The sequence below is a fragment of the Podarcis raffonei genome, chromosome 11 (genome assembly GCF_027172205.1).
Source record: "Podarcis raffonei isolate rPodRaf1 chromosome 11, rPodRaf1.pri, whole genome shotgun sequence".
NCBI classification, from domain to species: Eukaryota; Metazoa; Chordata; class Lepidosauria; order Squamata; family Lacertidae; genus Podarcis; species Podarcis raffonei.
Genome location: NC_070612.1, coordinates 7,664,518 through 7,682,993, shown reverse-complemented (window position 1 = coordinate 7,682,993; position 18,476 = coordinate 7,664,518).

The following is an 18,476-nucleotide window of genomic DNA, read 5'->3' as shown; positions in this document are numbered from 1 at the left end:
CATTAACCAATTGGTATGGGGTTTGTGTGGTTTTTTTTGGGGGGAGGGAGATTGGCTGCCTATTAAACTGGCTCATTTCCTGAAAATATACCAATATTTTAGGGGGGTGTATTATATTTGGTTAAACTCTTTGGGGCCAATGTGAGGCTAATGTTGGGAGTTTGGGCGCGAGTCAGCTTGCTGAGAGGGGTTTGCATGGGGTTTAGAGAAGAAGAGTGAGGGACTTCCAGATTCCCAGACTATCCCTGTACTTTGGGGGAAAGGAAGAGTAATAGACGAATCCCAAGTGAGAATTAAGATTGCCGGAAGAAATATCAACAACCTCGGATATGCAGATGACACAACCTTGATGGCAGAAAGTGAGGAGGAATTAAAGAACCTTTTAATGAGGGTGAAAGAGGAGAGTGCAAAATATGGTCTGAAGCACAACATCAAAAAAACAAAGATCATGGCCACCGGTCCCATCACCTCCTGGCAAATAGATGGGGAAGAAATGGAGGCAGTGAGAGATTTTACTTTCTTGGGCTCCATGATCACTGCAGATGGTGACAGCAGTCACGGAATTAAAAGACACCTGCTTTTTGGGAGAAAAGCAATGACAAACCTAGGCAGCATCTTAAAAAGCAGAGACATCACCTTGCCGACAAAGGTCCGCATAGTTGAAGCTATGGTTTTCCCAGTAGTGATGTATGGAAGTGAGAGCTGGACCATAAAGAAGGCTGATCGCCGAAGAATTGATGCTTTTGAATTATGGTCCTGGAGGAGACTCTTGAGAGTCCCATGGACTGCAAGAAGATCAAACCTATCCATTCTGAAGGAAATCAGCCCTGAGTGCTCACTGGAAGGACAGATCCTGAAGCTGAGACTCCAATATTTTGGCCACATCATGAGAAGAGAAGACTCCCTGGAAAAGACCCTGATGTTGGGCAAGATGGAGGGCACATGGAGAAGGGGACGACAGAGGATGAGATGGTTGGACAGTGTTCTTGAAGCTACAAACATGAGTCTGAACAAACTGCGGGAGGCAGTGGAAGACAGGAGTGCCTGGCGTGCTCTGGTCCATGGGGTCATGAATAGTCGGACACGACTAAATGACTAAACAGCAATTGAATGGAAGGGATCAGGGCTGTTAACCCCAGTGGTGAGCCAAAAAGTGTCACGATGCTCTCAGCAGCTCCCTCCCTCGCCCCCCCCTCTCTGTGTGTAGGAGCTAGTGCAGACCAGGGCTGTGTCCTGTGAAGTGCCTAAAGAGTGGACCATGGATGAAAGCAACCCTTGGGCAACTGCAAGCAGATATTAACTGCTAGGAGTCAAGACTGAAGAGCAATCAGCATCATTAGGCAAACCAATAATCAGGACCAAACAAGGAGAAACACACACACGGACCTCAGAAAGACCTTGGTGCACAAGTCAAATTCCTTTGAGACAGAAAGGCCTCTTACACTTTTGCAGCTAAAGAACCACCCCTTCCCTCACACGCTAGGATGGTAGAATTACCAAGAGGCCCCCTCCCAGTATGTTACAACTTTTGGACATTCCCAACTGATCTTGCTGAGATCAAACAATTAGTAGTCTTCTGTATATTCACTTCTGCAAGTCATACAGATCTTTGAAAGCCTCCAGGAATTCAGTCTGGAGGAACTTCTACATGCTATGTATATATGGGGGTATACATTGCTTTGCCGGGAGTGAAAAGAGCAGATCAGTTTGCATTCAATTAACGTTGATTCCCCCCACCCCGCCTCCAACTCTGTCTAGTCTGTTGGTGCCCACAGAAGAAAACAGTAATAAATCATTTATATAATCCACCCAATCTTTTCTGCGGGGAAATGCAGTGAGGCAGACTGTCTCATAAATTGTTTAGAATAATGCAGCTCTCCGATGATTTAGCCTGATTTGTTTGTTTAAAACATTTCATACATACATATATATAAAGAGATTTTTTCAGTTTTTACCATGGTAGTAATGAGGAGAGATATTTTACTTTTATACATGATGGCTACCAGCTCATCTTTCAATGTGGTAAACCCCATTCGCATTTAAAGTGAGGTTGGATGGGAGTGATTTAAAGAACCGAAGAGGCAGGAAGGTAGGTTGAATGGGTGCTGCTTTCCCCCTTCTCTTACCCACCCACTGGTTTTAGCCCTTATAGCAGAAGTGGGGAACGTCAGGCCTGAGGCTGAAATGTGCCTCTCAAAACCTTCCTACCAAGTTCCTGGTACAGGCTCCCTTACTACACCCCTCACTTTCCCATCTCCATGTGCTATTCAAGTGGATTTGCTTGGCTGGAATGTGTCCTTGAACTATCAATTATATTTTTATCCCGGCCGTCATCCCAAAGGAGCCCAGGTCAGCAAACAACAAGTGATAAAATAATTTAAGAAACCCTCCTTCAAACATCTTATAAACAGATGCAGACCAGGAAAGAACTCGCCTTCAAAGGCTTGCTCAAAGAGGAAGGTCAAAAAGACAACAGAGATGGTTCCTGTCTAATGTTCAGGGGGAGGAGAGTCCAAGGGGCAGGTTCTTACATTGTGAGGGTGGACTTTCAGGCAAGATAGTATCTGCAGGAGGTTATTGCCTGCAGAGTGCAATGATTGATTGGGTGTATAAGGAGTGAGATGATCTTTCATGTATCTTGGTCCCAAAACTAGCGCTTTGAATTTAGTCTGGTAGGTGACTGACAACCAGTGCCTTTTGCATGCTGGAGTGTAGACTAATACAAAAAGATCTGAGTCACATTCATTGATCCATTAGCTTTTTGCTTCTAGATCTACCCCCTTGTTGCCGTGGTCCCACCCACCACTGGCATGTAGACCCTGGATGACCAGTCAGAACGGAATGTGGCCCTCCGAAACAGCGGCGTAGCGTGGGTTGTCAGCACCTGGGGCAAGGCAAGTAATTTGCGCCCCCTAACCTGTGGATTTGCGCCCCCTAACCCTACAAATCTATGCCTATGAATGATGGTCCCTCTCTCTCTCTCTTTCTCATATTCCAATTGATTCCCATTTCCGCCGATCGATCCCCGAAGCTCTCACCCAGCGAAATTCGTGCGTAATTACGCTTCGCCATCCCTAATCCTGCCGCTTCCACCAGGAAATCATGACGGTGCGTTTCTCCTCTCCAAACTTTCCCCGGCCCTTTGCCGGGCGGCGCAGCCCTTTTGGCTACGAGCTCCCCTCCTTCTCTGCCCGCTTCCGACCCCACCTCCCCGTCCAGCCTCCCTACTTCCTGAAAAAAGGCACCGGCGCCGAGCAGGACACCCCCGCGGCCATCGGAGAGAGGCGGGGCCGAGGGAGGCAAGCCAATGGGCGAGACGAGGGTAGGTGGCCACGGGGGCGGGCGCTGCCGCAGTCCTCGGGTGGGCAAGGTAGGAGCAGGCGGAGGCTGGCCGGCCGCTCTGACAATAGGGGTGGGCCGAGGGCACGACGCGGCTGGGCCCTCTGGACTTGCGCCCCCCCAGATGTTGCGCCCGGTGCGGCCGGCACCCCTGGCACCCCCCACGCTACGCCACTGCTCCGAAAGTAAAATGTTCCTTACCTATTCCTTCTCATCTATCCCAGTAAGGTTCTTATAGCAGAAGTGAACTCAGCAAGAAGGAAAGTATCTGGTTTAGACATGTGAAGTCAGTACCTTCTTTGCTCTTTGAATATCGCCCACTGTGCATATGTATATACATGAATGAAGCAGACCCATATTTAAAATACAGGTGTGCCACCATCATGGGTATGTTGTGGCCTCAAAATTGGAGCATTTTTGAAACCTTGCTGTCCAGATTGATGAGGTTCCTTGTGCTGCATCACAATGGCTCAAATGAAGCATTAAACCATCATCAGGTGCTGTTATAAAACTAAGCGGACATGCTTCCTAAAGGATTCCTTACAATTATGGTGCTCCCTTCCTTTTGTGGCTGGATAGAAATGGAAAGTGAACAACTTCCATAAGCCTTGTGAGACATCTGTATGGAGATTTATTTTCGATAAAAGGTGGTGACGAGTTTTCTTTTTTGCTAGGCTGTCCTTAAATGATCTGATATACCATGATTCACATGGTTGACCACCTGGTGTTGAGTTTTAAAGCCCTGCCCGGTATACCTGAAGGAGCGTCTCCACCTCCATCGTCCAGCCCAGACACTGAGCTCCAGCTCTAAGGGCCTTCCGGCAGTTCCCTGCATGCGAAACGTGAAGCTACAGAAAACTAGGCAGAGGGCCTTCTCAGTATTGGCACCCACTTTGTGGCACTCCCTTCCATCAGATGTCAAACTGATGGAAGAACTATTTGACTTTTAGAAGACATCTGAAGGCAGGGAAGTTTTTAATGGTTGACGTTTTATTGTGTTTTTTATATTTTGGTGGGAGCCACCCAGAGTATTTGGGGCATCCCAGTCGGATGGGTGGCATATACATAATAAAATCATCATCATCATCATCATGGTACTTTGGAGAATGGATCATTTGGTGGCTGCTGTCCTTTACTTCAATGAAGTGTAATACCCTCCATGTTTGAATGAGGTATCAAAGATGAAACATTCATATTAACTCTAGGGAATGTGGCTGAATATGACTGCAACTGGAATCCATGATGGAATTATGGTCCTTGAGATCGGGAGAAATGTCTCTCTTGCAGGCCCAGAAACCATGATCCAGATTCACTTAGGAAAGAAAGGGAAACCCCCTGTGAATGAAGAGGGTGGGGCTGTGTGTCCCCTTTCCATGCCAAAGGCAGCCAGTGGCAATGCACACTTAAATGTAGTGGTAGAGAAGGTCCCAGATTCAATTTCTGGCATCTCCAGGTAGGACTTGGAGAGGCCTCAGTGTGATGGCCTGGGATTCGGAATCGGAGGCTGAACCTGAGGAATCCCAGTCTGCACAGGTGTCCCCACCTCCAGAACCAGCTGAGCCGGGGCTGGGGCATGAGCCTGAAGGGTCCTCACCTGTGCTGGATCCTCAGGTGCAGGCATCAGCTGAGTCTGCTCTGGCTCCTGAGGTGATGGAGGACCCATTGCCTGCAGGTGCTCCACTCTCAGCCCAGTCAGAGGAAGCTGAGGTTGCCTCTGGGTCCGGTAACCCTCCAGCCTCTCCTGAGCTGCAGAGGCTCAGGGCAGAGAGGTGGAGGGAACTAAGTTCCTGCAGGAGGAGTGCTTGCCTCCAGGCCAGGAGAGGCGAGTCACCAGAGGATTGGGGCCGCCCTATGCCTTGGGGCAGATAAAAGCCAGCCAGCCCCAGCCCCAGCCCCAAGTTGCGGGAGCAACACTGTTGGTAGCCAGTTCCTGCCTGCACCCTGACCTGCTTTCCTGCCGGAGCTCCTGACCTCACCCGACTCCCTGCCCTGCACCCAGCTTCAGCTTTGACGGACTGCCTCCATACTGCTCCTTCGACCTCGGACTGGACTCGGACCTCACCTCATGGTTAACTCACGGGACCAGCACACTCTGTTTGAAATCCTGGCGATCCCCTGGCAAACAGCGTGGACAATAGACTTGATAGACCAATGGCCTGACAGCATTAGGCAATTTTATTGGTTCCTATGAGTCCGAGTGTGCTGTGGAAGCCACAATTTGGGTAGTGCAGAAGGAAATAATTCCACTCTCCACCAGAAGTCATTGGCGCAAAGCCCAGAGCCTCTGCCTGTTCCTAACTGCCTGCTCGTTTTTGACAGTCTATCCCTCAAATCTTGGTTTTGCAAGTGTCCTTGTCCCGCTTCCATCCTTGTTCCCTGTTGCCTGAGTGAGGGAAACAAGACAATTTTATGCCGAACTGTTAAAGCAAAGCTAGCAAGAAAGATGTCACGAGACTCGGTGTTGTGTTTTGCTGCCAAAGACTACCAGGGCTGCATCTCTGGAAAGTCATTAACTTTGAAAGGGAGCACACAGTGAAGGCACCTGACTTGTAAATATCTGTGGATGGCTTAGATATGCTCAGACAGTACTGAGATAAATGGACCAATGGTCAGTCTCAGTAGAAGGCAGATTCCTGTGTTTCTATGACTGTAAATTGGAGAAGGGTTGTAGCTTAGTTGTAGAATCCACATTCTTCCTGCAGACAGTCCCAGGTTCAAACCCTGCCTGAAACCTTTGAACCAAGCAGTGTAGACATTACTGAACTAGATAGACTTAACCATTTCTGTCTAATAACTTTTGTTGTTGGGATCTGTCTGCTAAGGAAAACCATAGAGGGGCAGACCCTCCAAACGTCCCTATTTTCCAGGAACAGTCCTGGATTTACCGAAGCTGTCCCAGTTTCTGATTTTACCCCAAAATGTCCCACTTTTCCCTATTTTCATCAGAGAAATGTGGGACAGCATGGAGTTAAAAAGGTAAAGGGACCCCTGACCATTAGGTCCAGTCGTGACTGACTCTGGGGTTGCGGCGGTCATCTCGCTTTATTGGCCGAGGGAGCCAGCATACAGCTTCCGGGTCATGTGGCCAGCATGACTAAGCTGCTTCTGGCGAACCAGAGCAGCGCACGGAAATGCCGTTTACCTTCCTGCCAGAGCGGTACCTATTTATCTACTTGCACTTTGATGTGCTTTCGAACTGCTAGGTGGGCAGGAGCAGGGACCGAGCAACGGGAGCTCACCCCGTCACAGGGATTTGAACTGCCAACCTTCTGATCGGCAAGTCCTAGGCTCTGTGGTTTAAGACATCTGAAGGCAGCCCTGTATAGGGAAGTTTTTAAAAGTTTTATTATGTTTTTATATACAGTGGTACCTCGGGTTACATACGCTTCAGGTTACATACGCTTCAGGTTACAGACTCCACTAACCCAGAAATAGTGCTTCAGGTTAAGAACTTTGCTTCAGGATGAGAACAGAAATTATGCTCCGGCAGCACGGCGGGAGCAGGAGGCCCCATTAGCTAAAGTGGTGGTTCAGGTTAAGAACAGTTTCAGGTTAAGAACGGACCTCCAGAATGAATTAAGTACTTAACCCGAGGTACCACTGTATGTTAGAAGCTGCCTGGAGTGGCTGGGGCAACCCAGTCAGATGGGTGGGGTATAAATAATGAATAATAATAATAATAATAATAATAATAGAACAGGACATCCCTATTTGTATTGGAGAAATGTTGGAGGGTGTGGAGAGGTGTCTCCTTGCAACCTGGACACAAGATAATGGGTGAGAAATGCAAAACACTTAACTTGGCCAAGCTGCTATTGAAATCCTGGACCTTTATCCAAACTGCTCTTGCACCTACAAACTAAATAAGGACCTGGGAAATGCAAAGAAGGATTTGGCGTGCAGGGTGGGGGAACTGAATATGAGAATCCAACTTTATCCTCCTCAGTGCTCATTTTGAGAATGACTTTTATTCCAAAAGGAACGTCCCTCCATGTTGAGAAGCAGGAGGACAATTTGCTTTTCAGATCCACAGAGCCTGCCTGGCACATAATTATCGCGGCTCATCTTTATTAAACACTATCTCTGTCCTTGTTTTGCTCTCTTTGCTGATAGATGTAACCTCAATACTGTTGCTATGGCTACAGTAACAGTAGCTGGGAAGATTTTGTTTGTTGTAAACAAACCCGGCTACACTAGTGGGAATTTGAGCTGAGGGCTTCCAATTCTTTACCTCTCCTTAGGATAAAAAATAGATTTTCATTACCATTAATGCGATCTGGATCTGGAGTTCCTTACTAACACATACTCAAATACACAGCTCTGGGAGGGGGGGGAACATTCACTCCCCCCCCCCCAAAAAAAATGCAGAGACAAATCTAATTATATTTCCCTCTCCAAAACAGCAACCAGGGATGGCCTATCCAGGGCGATGTGTTATAGATAGGTCTGTTATTAAGTTATGTATTTTTGTGTTTTTATACTGTAAACCACCCTCTGATCCACCGATGAAGCATAGTATATAAATTTAACAAATAATTTTTTAAAAAATCTGTCGCTTTCAGTTTCTCATTTTCCAGTATTAAAATCAGGGTTATTTTTTTTTAGATTTCCAAATCAGTTTGTATTTTTCAAAAAGTCGTCACAAGACTTTGGTAGCTTCTTAGTGAAAATTTCTCCCAATATAAACATCTTTACAATCACTTATCTCTAATAAACTGATATTTTTTTGTGTGTCATTTCCATCATCTGTGCCTTTTTATGAATATAATATATGCACCTTTCTACACGTTGTCGTGGGGCAGGGTGGCGAATTGCATCGCAGCATGTGGAGAAGTGCAAATTTCACGGGGGAGCTGTGCTCTGGTCCAGATACGGCTAGTAGCTGTTGTTAGCCTTACTGTGCAGGTCCGGGGGGGGGGGTTACTGTGCGGCGTGGTCTGAGTCTGGTCCTAGGTCGAGGGTATGGAGCCTGTCCATCAGGGGCAAAGCGAGGTTCAAAGCGAGGAGTCGGGCGTGGTCAGGAACTCTGGCAGGAGAGCAGGTCAGGGTGCCGGCAGGAACAGGTTACCAACAATGTTGCTCCCGCAACCTGGGACTCGGCAGACTGGCCTTTATCTCCTCTGAGGCATAGGGCGGTCCTGGTCCACAGGTGACTCGCCTCTCCTGGCCTGGAGGCAAGCACTCCTCCTGTGGGAACTTAGTTCCCTCCGCCTCTCTGCCCTGAGCCTCTGCAGCTCAGGAGAGGCTGGAGGGTTACTGGACCCAGAGGCAACCTCACCTTCCCCTGACAGGGCTTGGAGAGGAGCACCTGCAGGCAATGGGTCCTTGATCGCCTCCAGAGCCCGAGCAGATTCAGCTGGTGTCTGCTCCTGAGGATCCGGCACAGGTGAGGGCCCTTTAGGTTCAAGCCCTTGCCCCAGCTCAGCTGGCCCTGGAGGTGGGGACTCCTGTGCAGGCTGGGATTCCTCAGGTTCAGCCTCTGAATCAGATTCCCAGGCCATCACACTTTTCCTCCACTGCAATGCTTCTTGCTTAAATGATGGCTTGGGGGGGGGGACCTGTGGAATGGCGCCTCCTTTACAAATATAAGAGTCATACTTGTCTCTCTATCTCAATTTTTTGCATCTTCTTTCACCCACTCTTGGCATGCAGCTCCTGGAAAATTTGACACATTGGGATGTAGCCATTGGACTGAAAAATGCCCCCCACTCCCCATTTATGGTGTGCCCTTCCCTAGTACCAATACAGTGTGTAGAAAGTGGGTGGCTCTGTGGTCTAAAAACCACTGAGCCTCTTGGGCTTGCTGATCAGAAGGTCGGCGGTTCGAATCCCCGCGACTGAGTGAGCTCCCGTTGCTCTGTCCCAGCTTCTGCCAATCAAAAGCACACCAGTGCAAGTAGATAAATAGGTACCGCTGTGGCGGGAAGGTAGACGGCATTTCTGTGCACTGCTCTGGTTTCTTTCTGTTGTGCCAGAAGCAGTTTAGTCGTGCTGTCCACATGACCCGGAAAGCTGTCTGCAGACAAACACCAGCTCTCTCGGCCTGAAAGCGCCACAGTCGCCTTTGATTGGACTTAACCGTCCAGGGGTCCTCTACCTTTTTACCTTACCAATGCAGTTAAGGGCTGTTGAGCTGCACCTGAGAAGCTTCTGATGATGCCTCCCAACTATTGCCATTGGCAGAACCATCCAAAGACATTTTGGCACCTGAAGTGAACCACAATACAGTGGTACCTCGGGCTAAGAACTTAATTTGTTCTGGAGGTCTGTTCTTAACCTGAAACTGTTCTTAACCTGAAGCACCACTTTAGCTAATGGGGCCTCCTGCTGCCGCTGCGCCACTGCCGCATGATTTCTGTTCTCACCCTGAAGCAAAGTTCTTAACCCGAGGTACTATTTCTGAGTTAGCAGAGTCTGTAACCTGAAGCGTATGTAACCTGAAGTGTATGTAACCCGAGGTACCACTGTATACTGCCTCCCTCCCCACCAGGGAAGAAGGCGTGAGTGAAGATCTGTGTTACGAACAAAGGGGTGAATAATGATTGACATCTGAATCTGGGACATCCGGTTGCTGGGAAGCAGAAATGGGAGCAGGCTGCTGCACTCAGGTCCTGCTTGTAGCCTTCCTAAAGGACCCTGGTCAGCCTGAGAAGGAGGAAGGATGATGGACTAGGTAAAATTTCAGCCTGATCCACTCAGCTCCTCTTATGTTCTTAATCAAAATGTTATTCTGGCGTAACAGGATTGTGAGATACCAATGACACTTTTAAATTGGATTGAAATCTACAGTTTGATTGGAATAAGGTTTAATTGCTACAAAGTAGAGTTCGGCTATTATAATTTGCTTGAAAGTGCACCTACCAACCCTCTCCTGCTACTTTCTGAAGGCAGGGGGCTTTAATAAAATGGTAATCTGCCCGTTGTTTTTGGGTGGAAATCTCCCTCCAAGGGACAACAATTGAATCTGCTGCATTATTTTTAGTAATGCAAGATAAGATGATTTTTTAAAAAGTCCTGAGCCATTGCCCTTCCTCAGTTTAGCTTCTCCACTGGAGGGCTGTTGAGATTAAATCACTCTGAAAAGCAAATCAGGAAAGAGAAAATGCCTAAATGTTTATTTCTGGTTCCAGAGACGCTCCCGGAGCCGATCAGGTAAATTATACCCCATTTTAAAATCAGTCTATGTGCAGGAGGCAAATTAAGCAATTGAGTTGTTGAATAAAATCTAAACAGCCTAGTCTCTTATCATCCCACCAGGAATTACACCGGCAACTTGCATTAAAATTAATTGGAATTAGACCTGTAAATTCCAGTGTATTGACAGAAGTCTGGGTTTTCAAGCAGCAGACTGTCCTAAATTAAAGCATGATAAAAATGACACATTAAGACAACATCTGCGCTATCTGTGACCCCTTTAGAATGGTATCTAGTTTTTGCCTAAAGCAGATTTTGGGGAGAGCAAATATGGAGAATCCCTCTCCTAAGAAACCTCTGGGAAGTTTTGAGGGAAGGCAAAACATAGGCAGTTGGTGGGAGCCAGTGTGCTATGAGAATCTGATAGAACTAGGGAAATCTGATTTCAAATCCAGGTAGATCTGGTGTCAACATCAGCCTGCCCTCAGACAGTCCTCAATTTTATTTTTTATTTAGCAAAGCTTGTATACACTTAATTGTCAAAACTGCTATGCAGTTCATATAAAAAAATGAATGCCTTCCTTCTTACCAGGAGGTCAAGGGGTAGCACTGGCTGTCAAATTTCTTGGAGGGAAGAGGCCATAGCTCAATGGTATAGCATCTTCCCGTCCTTCTGTAAAGTATTATATACACTGATCGTGTAGTCGTAGCTGTAGTACTACTGCCTGCACTACAGTGGTACCTCGGGTTACATACACTTCAGGTTACAGACTCCGCTAACCCAGAAATAGTGCTTCAGGTTAAGAACTTTGCTTCAGGATAAGAACAGAAATCGGGCGCGGCGGCAGCAGGCGGCCCCATTAACTAAAGTGGTGCTTCAGGTTAAGAACAGTTTCAGGTTAAGAACGGACCTCCGGAACGAATTAAGTACAGTGGTACCTCAGGTTACATACGCTTCAGGTTACATAAGCTTCAGGTTACAGACTCCACTAACCCAGAAATAGTACCTCGGGTTAAGAACTTTGCTTCAGAATGAGAACAGAAATCGCGTGGCAGCAGCGGGAGGCCCTATTAGCTAAAGTGGTGCTTCAGGTTAAGAACAGTTTCAGGTTAAGAATGGACCTCTGGAACGAATTAAGTACATAACCAGAGGTACCACTGTACTTAACCCGAGGTACCACTGTATTATTATTATTATTGCTACTAGTATTAGTACTACCGTCGTACCTTGGATCTCAAATGTCTTGGCTCCCGAACAAATTGGCTCCTGGATGATCGAAACCCGGAAATGAGTGTTCTGGTTTTCAAACGATTTTTGGAAGACAAACGACTGACGGGGCTTCCGCAGCTTCTGATTGGCCACAGGAGCTTCCTGCAGCCAATCAGAAGCCACACTTTGATTTCCAAACATCTTTGAAATCAAACAGACTTCTGGAACGGATTCCGTTCGACTTCCAAGGTACGACTGTACTACTGCAAGATAATGATGCTAATGATGGCAATGGTTGAAGAATATACAAATACTGTACTCTGATCTTCCCTCAGATTGGACAATATTGCAAAATGCAACATGACATCCAGATATGGGAACCTGCAGAAAAGAGAGAAGTCTGATTCCTTGCGTGGCGCAATGGAGCAGCGGCTGCCTGTCACCCTGCTGTATCAATATCCAGGAGACGGAATGATTGCCGCTCCATCAATCATCTTAAGTGCAAGATGGAGACAAAGTCATGGCATTATCGCAAAATAAATGTCTCCCACTTTGGAGAGATATGCCTTAGAGATTCCAGCAACATCCATTTTTGATTATGCCAGAGGCTCTTGGTGGGAGGCGCAGCTGAGGAAACCCATCAAAAGTAGCCCAAGAAAGGTGCAAGGGGGATTACTTGCACTTGGGACTTGCTGCAGATCCCACTTCATGCAGATTAGGAAGTGAGCCAAAGGAAGCCAGCATTGTTCTGAGAATCAGGTAAGGCTGGAAAGACTTGGATGGGCTGCAGGGGAAGTGGAGCTTAGGGGTGGCCAGGAAGGTGAGGGGTCTGGAAATCTCATCCTAAGAGGAATTGTTGAAAGAAATGTGTATTTTGAGCCTGGGGAAGAATAGATCATGGGACTGCAAGAAGATCAAACCTATCCATTCTTAAGGAAATCAGCCCTGAGTGCTACCTGGAAGGACAGATCATGAAGTTAAGGCTCCAATACTTTGGCCACCTCATGAGAAGAGAAGACTCCCTGGAAAAGACCCTGATGTTGGGAAAGATGGAGGGCACAAGGAGAAGGGGACGACAGAGGACGAGATGGTGGGACAGTGTTCTTGAAGCTACCACCATGAGTTTGACCAAACTGCAGGAGGCAGTGGAAGACAGGAGTGCCTGACGTGCTCTGGTCCATGGGGTCACGAAGAATTGGACACAACTAAATGACTAAACAACAACAACAAGGCAAACTAAAGCCTGTGGGCTGGATCTGGCCCAATTGCCTTCTAAATCCGGCCCATGGACGATCTGGGAATTAACGTGTTTTTACACGAGTAGACTGTGTGCTTTTATTTAAAATGCATCTCTGGGTTATTTGTGGGGCATAGGAATACGTTCATTTTCCCCTCCCCAAATATAGTCCAGCCCCCCCCCACAAGGTCTGAGGGACAGTGGACCAGCCCCCTGCTGAAAAAGTTTGCTGAATAGATGAATAGAGGGCATAATACAAGTTGCTTGAATTCACTAGTTAGAAGAATCCTATGGGCAAATGTCTTAATTGTAAACTTCCCACAAGTATCTGGTTGGCTACTAGGAATAGGTGAATCGGACAATTTTGGTTTCTATCTGTCTTTAATTCAATTCTCCACATTCCCACATCAGTTTGTGATTTTTCTTTAATGTTCCTTGTGGAAATCTATCAGCATATTTCTCCCAATATACAAATTTTGTGCACAATTTTGATGACTACATTATTTTTTTGCTTAGCAGTTTTCCCATGATATTATGCACTTCTGCACACTATTTTCACCAATATACATGTTCGTAGGCACACTTTACCCTAGCATGTGCATTTCTGCGCATACTGCGTTGCTGGAGAACGGCATTACAAAATTCAGAGAAGTGCAAAATTTGATGGGTTTCTATATTTCGGTTCACTCCTTGTTTTGAAAAGTGCAAAGGAGGTTGGTTCACATTTTCATGTCAACTGAATTGAATTTCTCGGTATGCATTGGCCTTGGGTCTGATCCAGCAAGTGAGGCTCCACTTATGTCAGCTGCCTTCAAATATTGCAAGGACTGTTGTATAGAAGACGGAACAGACTTCCTATTTTTTTGCTCCTGAGAAGAATACAGTGGTACCTCGGGTTACATACGCTTCAGGTTACATACGCTTCAGGTTACAGACTCCACTAACCCAGAAATAGTGCTTCAGGTTAAGAACTTTGCTTCAGGATGAGAACAGAAATTATGCTCCGGCAGCGCGGCGGCAGCAGGAGGCCCCATTAGCTAAAGTGGTGCTTCAGGTTAAGAACAGTTTCAGGTTAAGTACGGACCTCTGGAAGGAATTAAATACTTAATCCGAGGTACCACTGTACCAGAACTCATGGGTAGAAGCTGAGAGGAAGCAGATCCCATTGAAACATCTGGAGAAAATTGCAAATGGCAAGAGCTAATTGACAGTCTGCCCTCGGAGGTGATGAATTCTCCTTCACAAGAGATATTTAAGGAGGTGGTTGTTGGGCAACCATCTGCTGGTGATATTGTCATTGCAAGATTCCTACATTAAGCAAGGACATGAACTAGGTGACCACCAATGACTCAACCAACTATTTTTTAAAAATTATTCATATTTTTCACAAATTTTACAATCATTTTAACATTTCAAAACTTGACTTCCTTCCCTCTCTTTCTGTAGTTCCTTAAATGTATTTTTAATATCTTCTGCATATCCAAATTAACTTAATTTGCTCATTTATACATCTACTTTAAATATATACTCTTTATAAAACTGCAGGTTGTTACAATTATCCTGCCAATGTCCTTATCTGTTTATAGTTTATCTGTAAATATTCAATAAACCATTTCCATTCTTTTACTAAAAGTTTGTTGTCTTGGGTTTTTATTCTTTCGGTAAGTTTCACCATTTCTGCATATTCCATAAGTTTTTGTATCTGTTCTTTCTTCTGCTTCTTTCCATTTTTGGCTGAGTAACATTCTTGCCGCTGTCGTAGCATACATGAATAAATTTTTATATAGTTTAGTTAGTTCTGCCCCTATAATTCCCAAAAGAAAAACTTCTGGGTTTTTTTTTAAACAAACGCTATTTTAAACATCGTTTTCAATTCGTTATATATCATTTCCCAGTAAGCCTTAACCTTACTACAGGACCACCACATATGATGAAAAGAACCTTCTTTCTCTTTACATTTCCAACACTTATTTGATTTAGATTCATACATTTTTTCCAATTTACTCGGTGTTAGATACCATCAATATATCATTTTCACACAATTTTTTCTTAGACCATTGCATGCTGTAAATTTTATATCCATTTTCCACAATCATTCCATGCTTCCATGCCTCTATTATGACCAATATCTATTGCCCAATGTATCATTAAGGTGACTCAACCAACTCTAAAAGCTTTTTGAGGCAGGAGGGGGCAGGACAGGACCAAATTCTGAGAACCAATGCAGAAAAGAATTTAGAGGACTTGTGAATAGTTTCAGCAACAAGTGGAGCTTAAAACCTGAGAATTTTTTTTGACAGCTTAAGAGTGTGGGAATGACCTTGAGTGAAAGACTTTGTTATGGCAGATGGTAAACAGAAAGAGGACTCACAAGAAACAACTTTGAGATCCGGTAGACAATACAAAGTCGATCTTTCTATGCAAAGAAGGGCCTCTGTATCAGGGGCTTCCGGAACTGCAGCTGTCACAAAGGCAAAAGTGAAAATAATGTCTTCAGAAGAAGCATTTGCAAAGGCATTGGGGAAAATAAATGACTCTTTGGAGGAACTAAAGAAGCAAGGCGCTGAAACAAATAAGAAAATTGAAGAAATCTCTGGGAAAATTGATTTAAATACCAAAAGTATAACTGACCTCGGGAACAAAGTGAACTCTAATGCAGAAGCAATTGGGAAATTACTCGAAGATTCATCCACAACACGAAAGATAGCTGAGGAAGCTAAGGAAATTGCAACTGCTGCTGAGGAAAAATTTCCACCGGTGTACAGGAAATTAGATGAGTATGAGCTGGCACTCTCTATGCAGGATATGCAACGCAAGGAGAAAAATTTAAGGACCAGACTTGTGCCGGAAAAGGAAGGAGACAACTTGGTGGATTATTTGACAAAAGAATTTTCTGACTTTTGGAAGCAGGAGCTGGATAAGGAAGAATTTAAGATAGAGAGTGCATTTAGACTGGGAATAAGGCAGAGGAAGAACAGACCCAGAGATTGCTTGATAACCTTAAGATCAAAGGAGGAGAGAGACAAAATACTGAACCTGCACTATCAAACAACCCTTCGAATTGAAGATTTCCACATTGAGATTTTTAAAGACATTCCCAAAAGTATTTTGGATGCAAGAGGTTCGTATAAGGACTTGGTGACACTGCTGAGAAGGAACTACATACCATTCAGGTGGGAGTTTCCCCAAGGCTTGTCTTTCAAATACAAGGGGAAGAAAAGAAGAATAAGGACAGTGAGTGATAAAGACAAGTTCTTAGGAGAACACGAAGAAGACCTACAGAAAGAGACGTTTCCAGGACAAGGGCATCCTTCAAGCAAGGGACCATTAGACACGGATACGGAACCACCGACAAAAGAGGAACAACAATTGGGAGCTGTAGGAGGAAAGAATAAATAATCCCATCATGGCCTTGCAACTTCTAACCTGGAATTGTAACGGTTTAAATAATCCCAGAAAAAGAAAAAATATATTTCATGCTTTAAAGAAAGACCAATTGGACTTGATTTGTTTACAAGAGACTCATGTGACAAGAGCACATAGAAAATTATTAATAAATAAAAGATTGGGACAAGAATTTATATCTTCAGACAGAGTAAAAAAGAGAGGAGTGGTGATCTATGCAAAGGAAAATTTGCAACCGAAACAAATCTTTAAAGATGACCAAGGAAGATATTTGGCAATTGAAATTCAATTTCAAGGAGAAAAGGTTTTGATAGTGGGAATATATGCACCAAATGAAGGGAAAGCAGAATTTTTTAAGAAGTTGCATGAGACTTTGATGGACTATATGGATTACAATTTAATTATGATGGGTGACATGAATGGAGTAGTTTCAACAAATATGGATAAAGCACAAAGACAGGTAGTTACAAAAGATGGAAGACTACCAAAAACTTTCTTTGAAATGACTGACAATATGGACTTGATTGACATTTGGAGAACAAAACACCCATTAGAAAGAGAGGGAACCTTCTTTTCTGAAGCCAAAATGACATGGACACGGATTGACCAAATTTGGGTGACTAGCAGTATGGCGTCGAATATAAAGAAAGTGGAAATCTGCCCAAAAACCTTCTCCGACCATAATGCAGTAAAGATGGTGATGAAGCAAACAACAACTGGCTCCTTCAGATGGAGAATGAATGACACCTTATTTAGAGACGAGGAGATTTGTAAGAAGGCCCAAAAAACTTTGAAAGATTATTTTGAAATCAACTTAAGGACTAAAGTAGAAAAAAGAATAGTATGGGACGCAAGTAAAGCCGTGATGAGAGGGTTCTTGATACAACAAAACACATTAAAGAAAAGAAAGCAAAATGAGAGGAAAGAGAAAATCTTGGAAAAGATAAAAGAAGGGGAAAGGAAACTAAGATTGAAGCCAAAATCGCAAGAGATTTTAAGAGAAATTAAATTGTATCAAACACAATACATGGAACTGATGAATCAAGAAATAGAATGGAAAATTAAACAAATGAGACAAAAGACCTTTGAATCTGCAGACAAATGTGGCAAGTTATTGGCTTGGCAAATAAAGAAGAGACAAAAACTCAACACGGTAACAAACATAGAAGTGGAGGGAAAGAACATATGTAACCCAGTGGAAATTAGGAACTGTTTTCAGAGCTACTTTAGACAACTGTACACACAAGGGCCGCAGAAAGAAATGGACATACAACAATTCCTCGAGAAAAATGGGCTGAAAAAGATTTCACAGGAAAGTAAGACTATTTTGAACCAGGAGATATCAGCACAGGAAATAGAAGATGCCATTCAAAGCATGACGTTGGGCAAATCACCTGGACCGGATGGACTGACTTCCAAATATTACAAAGTTTTGAAGGAAGGGTTGATACAACCTTTGAAGGAAGTCTGCAACGAGATCATGGAGGGGAGGAAGGCACCCGATACGTGGAGGGAGGCCTACATTACACTTATACCAAAGACAGAGACTGAAAAGACCCAACTTAAGAACTACCGACCCATCTCGTTACTAAATGTGGATTACAAAATCTTTGCTGACATTTTAGCAAAGAGATTGAAAAGAGTTTTGATGGAGGAGATTCATGGGGACCAAGCGGGCTTTCTCCCGAAAAGGCATTTGTCGGATAACGTAAGGAATATAATTGACATTTTGGAGAAGTTGGAAGTGAATATAAACACTAAGGCTGTTTTGATATTTGTGGACGCTGAGAAAGCCTTTGACAATATATCTTGGAGTTTCATGTTGAAGAACCTCCGGGGGATGGGGGTAGGCCAAGGGTTTGAAAATGGTATAGGTGCAATATACTCTGAACAGAAAGCAAAATTAATTGTAAATAATGTGGTTACAGAAGAGTTCAAGATTGAAAAAGGGACACGTCAGGGGTGTCCTATCTCCCCACTACTTTTTATATCGGTCCTGGAGGTTTTGCTTAATATGATTAGGAGGGACCAGCTGGTTAAAGGGATCCAGGTCGGAGCTAAACAATACAAGTTGAGAGCATTTGCAGATGACCTAGTACTTACATTACAAGAGCCAGAAGCTAGTACGAAAAGAGTTTTGGAAATAATTCA